At 40.0% G+C, this 6,000-nt stretch overlaps 1 pseudogene; it reads left to right on the plus strand.

Annotated features, from left to right (window-relative positions):
* The first annotated feature begins 769 nt into the window (after nt 1–769).
* Nucleotides 770–2,743, plus strand: LOC113908988 (annotated as a pseudogene).
* The last annotated feature ends 3,257 nt before the right edge of the window (nt 2,744–6,000 follow it).

Below are 6,000 nucleotides of genomic sequence, written 5' to 3' on the forward strand. Positions count from 1 at the left end.
TTACCATAAACTGTGATTGGTGACACAGTTGGGCCACTGCTCCTCCAGCAGGGACCCAACAAGCGGCAGATCCAGGGAAACTCCCCTTCCTCCCCTGGAGGAGCGGCACGGGAGCGCACCACAGGGATCTGCTGGGTTTGGATACCACACCGAGTCGGGTGCCAGAGATAGAAACGCTCGGTCACAGGCCGGGTGAGCACGGAGTGCGGCTGGAGACCAGGGAGATAGGAGTGATTGACTGCTTTTCTCTGGGGGCTCACTGAGGAGTGGGGCCCCAAGTTCTCAGCTCCTCCAGGACAGAGATTGGGAGGCCGCCATTTTCACTCTCGACCTCCAAAGCTGTACCAAGAGCTTGCAGGGAACAAAAGCTCCCGAGAGCAAACCCGAGCAGATTACTCAGCCCAGACCAGCAAGGGTGGGGCAATTCCGCCTCAGGCAAAGACATTTGGGAACCACAGCAACAGGCCCCTCCCCCGATCAGCAAGAACAGCCAGCCAAGACCAAATTTACCGTTCAATGAGAACGGCAGAACTCCAGCACTAGGGGAATACTGCACATAGAATTCATGGCTTTTTTCCCATGATGCTTTAGTCTTTCAAAGTTAATTTTTTTAATTTTCTTTTTTCTTTTTCTATTTTTTTTTTATTTTTCTTTTTCCCTTTTTCAACCAACATCTTGTCAATCCCTTTTTTAAAAAATCTTTTTTACTGCTCACTCGCCTCCGATGGCCTGCCTCACGGTCTGCACGCTCTGCCGCTGCCCCACAGAAATGCTTCGATTACCCTCAGTCCTTCGCCAAATTAGGCCAGTGTCCAGAGCACTGGTTCCTCATCTCACTCGGGCCTATGCCAAAGATGTAAAATTTGGTGCGGATGCCCGAGCCTTAATGCTTCAAGGTGTAGACCTTTTAGCCGATGCTGTAGCCGTTACTATGGGGCCAAAGGGAAGAACAGTGATTTTTGAACAGAGTTGGGGAAGTCCCAAAGTAACAAAAGATGGTGTGACCGTAGCAAAGTCAATTGACTTAAAAGATTAATATAAAAATATTGGCGCTAAACTTGTTCAAGATGTCGCCAATAACACAAATGAAGAGGCTGTGGATGGCACCACGACTGCTATTGTCTTGGCACGCTCTATTGCCAAGGAGGGCTTTGAGAAGATTAGCAAAGGTGCTAATCCTGTGGAAATCAGAAGAGGTGTGATCTTAACTGTTGATGCTGTAATTGCTGAACTTAAGAAGCAGTCTAAACCCGTGACAACCCCTGAAGAAATTGCTCAGGTTGCTGCGATTTCTGCAAATGGAGACAAAGAAATTGGCAAAATCATTTCCGATGCAATGAAAAAGGTTGGAAAAAAGGGTGTCATCACAGTAAAGGATGGAAAAACACTAAATGATGAATTAGAAATTATTGAAGGCATGAAGTTTGATCGAGGTTATATTTCTCCATACTTTATTAATACATCAAAAGGTGAGAAATGTGAATTCCAAGATGCCTATGTTCTATTGAGTGAAAAGAAAATTTCTAGTGTCCAGTCCATTGTACCCGCTCTTGAAAATGCCAATGCTCACGGTAAGCCCTTGGTCATAATTGCTGAAGATGTTGATGGAGAAGCTCTGAGTACACTCGTTTTGAATAGGCTAAAAGTTGGTCTTCAGGTTGTGGCAGTCAAAGCTCCAGGTTTTGGTGACAATAGAAAGAACCAGCTTAAAGACATGGCTATTGCTACTGGTGGTGCAGTGTTTGGGGAAGAAGGATTGACTCTAAATCTTGAAGATATTCAGCCTCACGACTTAGGAAAAGTTGGAGAGGTCATTGTGACCAAAGATGATGCCATGCTCTTAAAAGGAAAAGGTGACAAGGCTCAAATTGAAAAACGTATTCAAAAAATCATTGAGCAGTTAGATATCACAACTAGTGAATAAGAAAAGGAAAAGCTGAATGAACGTCTGGCAAAACTCTCAGATGGAGTAGCTGTGTTGAAGGTTGGTGGGACAAGTGATGTTGAAGTGAATGAAAAGAAAGACCGAGTTACAGATGCCCTCAATGCTACGCGTGCCGCTGTTGAAGAAGGCATTGTTCTGGGAGGGGACTGTGACCTGCTCCGCTGCATTCCAGCCCTGGACTCAATAACTCCAGCTAACGAAGATCAAAATATTGGTATAGAAATTATTAAGAGAACACTCAAAATTCCTGCAATGACTATTGCTAAGAATGCAGGTGTTGAAGGATCACTGATAGTTGAGAAAATTATGCAGAGTTCCTCAGAAGTTGGTTATGACGCTATGCTGGGAGATTTTGTGAATATGGTGGAAAAAGGAATCATTAATCCAACTAAGATTGTAAGAACTGCTTTATTGGATGCTGCTGGAGTGGCCTTTCTGTTAACTACCGCAGAAGTTGTAGTCATTGAAATTCCTAAAGAAGAGAAGGACCCAGCAATGGGTGGAATGGGTGGTATGGGAGGTGGCATGGGAGGCGGCATGTTCTGATTCCTAGAATAGTGCTTTACCATTATTAATGAACTGTGAGAGGAAGCTCAAGGCTCTGCTCCTCAACCATAACTTCAGAGAAGTCAGTTGAAGGAAATGACTGAAGAAAAGGCTGGCTGATGTTTAAGAAAATCACTATAACCATCAGTTACTGGTTTCAGTTGACAACATATAATGGGTTACTGCTGTCATTGTCCATGCCTACAGATAATTTATTTTGTATTTTTGAATAAAAAGACATTTGTACATTCCCGATAACTGAGTGCAAGAGCCATGTACCAATGTACTGTTTTCAACTTAAATCACTGAGGCATTTTTACTACTATTCTGTTAAAGTCAGGATTTTAGTGTTTGCCATCACCAGATGAAAAGTTAAGCAGGCTTTCTGTGGAGAGTAAGAATAATTGTGTACAAAGTAGAGAAATATCCAATTATGCGACAACCTTTGTGTGGTAAAAATTTCTTTAAGTTAAAAAAAAACTTTTTTACTTTTCTTTTTGGAGTCATATTCTATCCCTTCATTGTAGTTAACCTTATTTTTTGTATATATATAAGTTATTCCCTCTTTAAAATTTTGGGATAAAATTTCCTCTAACAGACCAAAATATACCCTAAATCTCTAGTGTATGGCTTTGTTCTAGTCTCCTGATAGATCACATTCTCTCCCCCCCTTTTTTTTTATTTCTCTTCTTTCTTTTTTCAACCAACATCTTATCAATTCCTTTTATAAACTCTTTTATAATTTCATCTTTACAGTCATATTCCATCCCTTCATCATATTTACCCTTATTTTTGTACATATATAAGTTTTTCTTTCTTTAAAATTTTGGGAGGCAGTTTCTCCTAATAGACCAAAATACACCCAAAATCTAGTGTGTGACATTGATCTATTCACCAGCCTGATCATATTTGGTCATATTCTTTTTTTCTTTTTTCTTTCTTTCCCTTTCTTTTCCCCCTGGTTTCAGGTCTCTTCTGATTTGTTTAGTGTATATTTTTCTGGGGTCATTGTTAGCCTGTTAGCATTTTGTTCTCTCATTCATCTATTCTCCTTTGGACAAAATGACAACATGGAAAAACTCACCTCAAAAAAAAGAACAAGAGGCAGTACTGACTGCCAGGGATCTAATCAATACGGACGTTAGTAAGATGTTGGAAATAGAGTTCAGAATGACGATTATAAAGATACTAGCTGGGCTTGAAAAAAGCATGGAATATACTAGAGAAACCCTTTCTGGAGAAATAAAAGAACTAAAATCTAACCAAGTCGAAATAAAAAAGGCTATTAATGAGGTGCAATCAAAAATGGAGGCTCTAACTGCTAGGATAAATGAGGCAGAAGAGAGAATTCGTGATATAGAAGACCAAATGATGGAAAATAAAGAAGCTAAGAAAAAGAGAGATAAACAACTACTGGATCATGAGGGCAGAATTTCAGAGATAAATGATACCATAAGATGAAACAATATTAGAATAATTGGGATCCCAGAAGAAGAAGAAAGAGAGAGACGGGCAGAAGGTATATTGGAGCAAATTATAGCAGAGAACTTCCCTAATTTGGGGAAGGAAACAGGCATCAAAATCCAGGAGTCACAGAGAACCCCCCTCAAAATCAATAAAAATAGGTCAACACCCTGACATCTTTTTTGTCTTAAGATTTTATTTATTTGACAGAGAGAGACACAATGAGAAAGGGAACACAAGCAGGGGGAATGGGAGAGGTAGAAGCAGGCTTCCCACTGAGCAGGTTTCCTGATGCAGGGCTCGATCTCAGGACCCTGGGATCATGAGCTGAGCCGAAGGCAGACTCTTAAAGACTGAGCCACCCAGCACCCCTCTTCCTGACATCTAATAGTAAAACTTAGGAGTCTCAGAGACAAAGAGAAAATCCTGAAAAGCAGCTTGGGAGAAGAGATCTGTAACCTAGAATGGTAGAAACATTAGATTGGCAACAGACCTATCCACAGAGACCTGGCAGGCCAGAAAGGACTAGCATGATATCTTCAGAGCACAAAATGAGAAAAATATACAGCCAAGAATCCTATATCCACCTAGGCTGTCATTGAAAATAGAAGGAGAGATAAAAAGCTTCCAGGAAAAACAAAAACTAAAGGAATTGACAAACACGAAACCAGCCCTACAAGAAATATTGAAAGGGGTCCTCTAAGCAAAGAGAGAGCCTAAAAGTAACATAGACCAGAAAGGAACACAGACAATATACAGTCACAGTCACCTTACAGGCAATACAATGGCACTAAATTCATATCTTTCAATAGTTACCCTGAATGTAAATGGGCTTAATGCTCCAATCAAAAGACACAGGGTATCAGATTGGATAAAAAAAACAAGACCCATCAATATGCTGTCTGCAAGAGACTCATTTTAGGCCCAAGACACCCCCAGATTGAAAGTGAGGGGGTGGAAAACCATTTACCATGCTAATGGACATCAAAAGAAAGCTGGGGTGGCAATCCTTATATCAGAAAAATTAGATTTTAAACCAAAGGCTATAATAAGAGATGAGGAAGGACACTATATCCTACTTAAAGGGTCTATCCAATAAGAAGATCTAACAGTTGTAAATATCTATGCCCCTAACATGGGAGCAGCCAATTATATAAGGAAATTAATAACAAAAGCAAAGAAACATAGTGACAACAATACAATAATAGTGGGGGACTTTAACACCCCCCCTCACTGAAATGGACAGATCATCTCAGCAAAAGATCAACAAGGAAATAAAGACTTTAAATGACACACTGGACCAAATGGAGTTCACAGACATATTCAGAACATTCCATCCCAAAGCAACAGAATACACATTCTTCTCTAGTGCCCATGGAACATTCTCCAGAATAGATCACATCCTAGGTCACAAATCAGGTCTCAACCAGTACCAAAAGATTGGGATCATTCCCTACATATTTTCAGATGACAACGCTTTGAAACTAGAACTCAATCACAAGAGGAAAGTTGGAAAGAACTCAAATACATGGAGGCTAAAGAATATCCTACTAAAGAATGAATGGGTCAACCAGGAAATTAAAGAAGAATTGAAAAAAATTCATGGAAACAAATGAAAATGAAAACACAACTGTTCAAAATCTTTGGGATGCAGCAAAGGCAGTCCTAAGAGGAAAATATATAGCAATACAAGCCTTTCTCAAGAAACAAGAAAGGTCTCAAATACACAACCTAACCCTACACCTAAAGGAGCTGGAGAAAGAACAGCAAATAAAGCCTAAACCTAGCAGAAGAAGAGAAATAATAAAGATCAGAGCAGAAATCAATGAAATAGAAACCAAAAGAACAGTAGAAAAGATCAACAAGACTAGGAGCTGGTTCTTTGAAAGAATTAATAAGATGATTAAACCCCTGGCCAGACTGATCAAAAAGAAAAGAGAAATGACCCAAATAAGTAAAATCATGAACAAAAGAGGAGAGATCACAACCAACACCAAAGAAATACAAACAATTATAAGAACATATTATGAACAACTATATGCCAA

Source organism: Zalophus californianus, chromosome 6 (genome assembly GCF_009762305.2).
Source record: "Zalophus californianus isolate mZalCal1 chromosome 6, mZalCal1.pri.v2, whole genome shotgun sequence".
NCBI classification, from domain to species: domain Eukaryota; kingdom Metazoa; phylum Chordata; class Mammalia; order Carnivora; family Otariidae; genus Zalophus; species Zalophus californianus.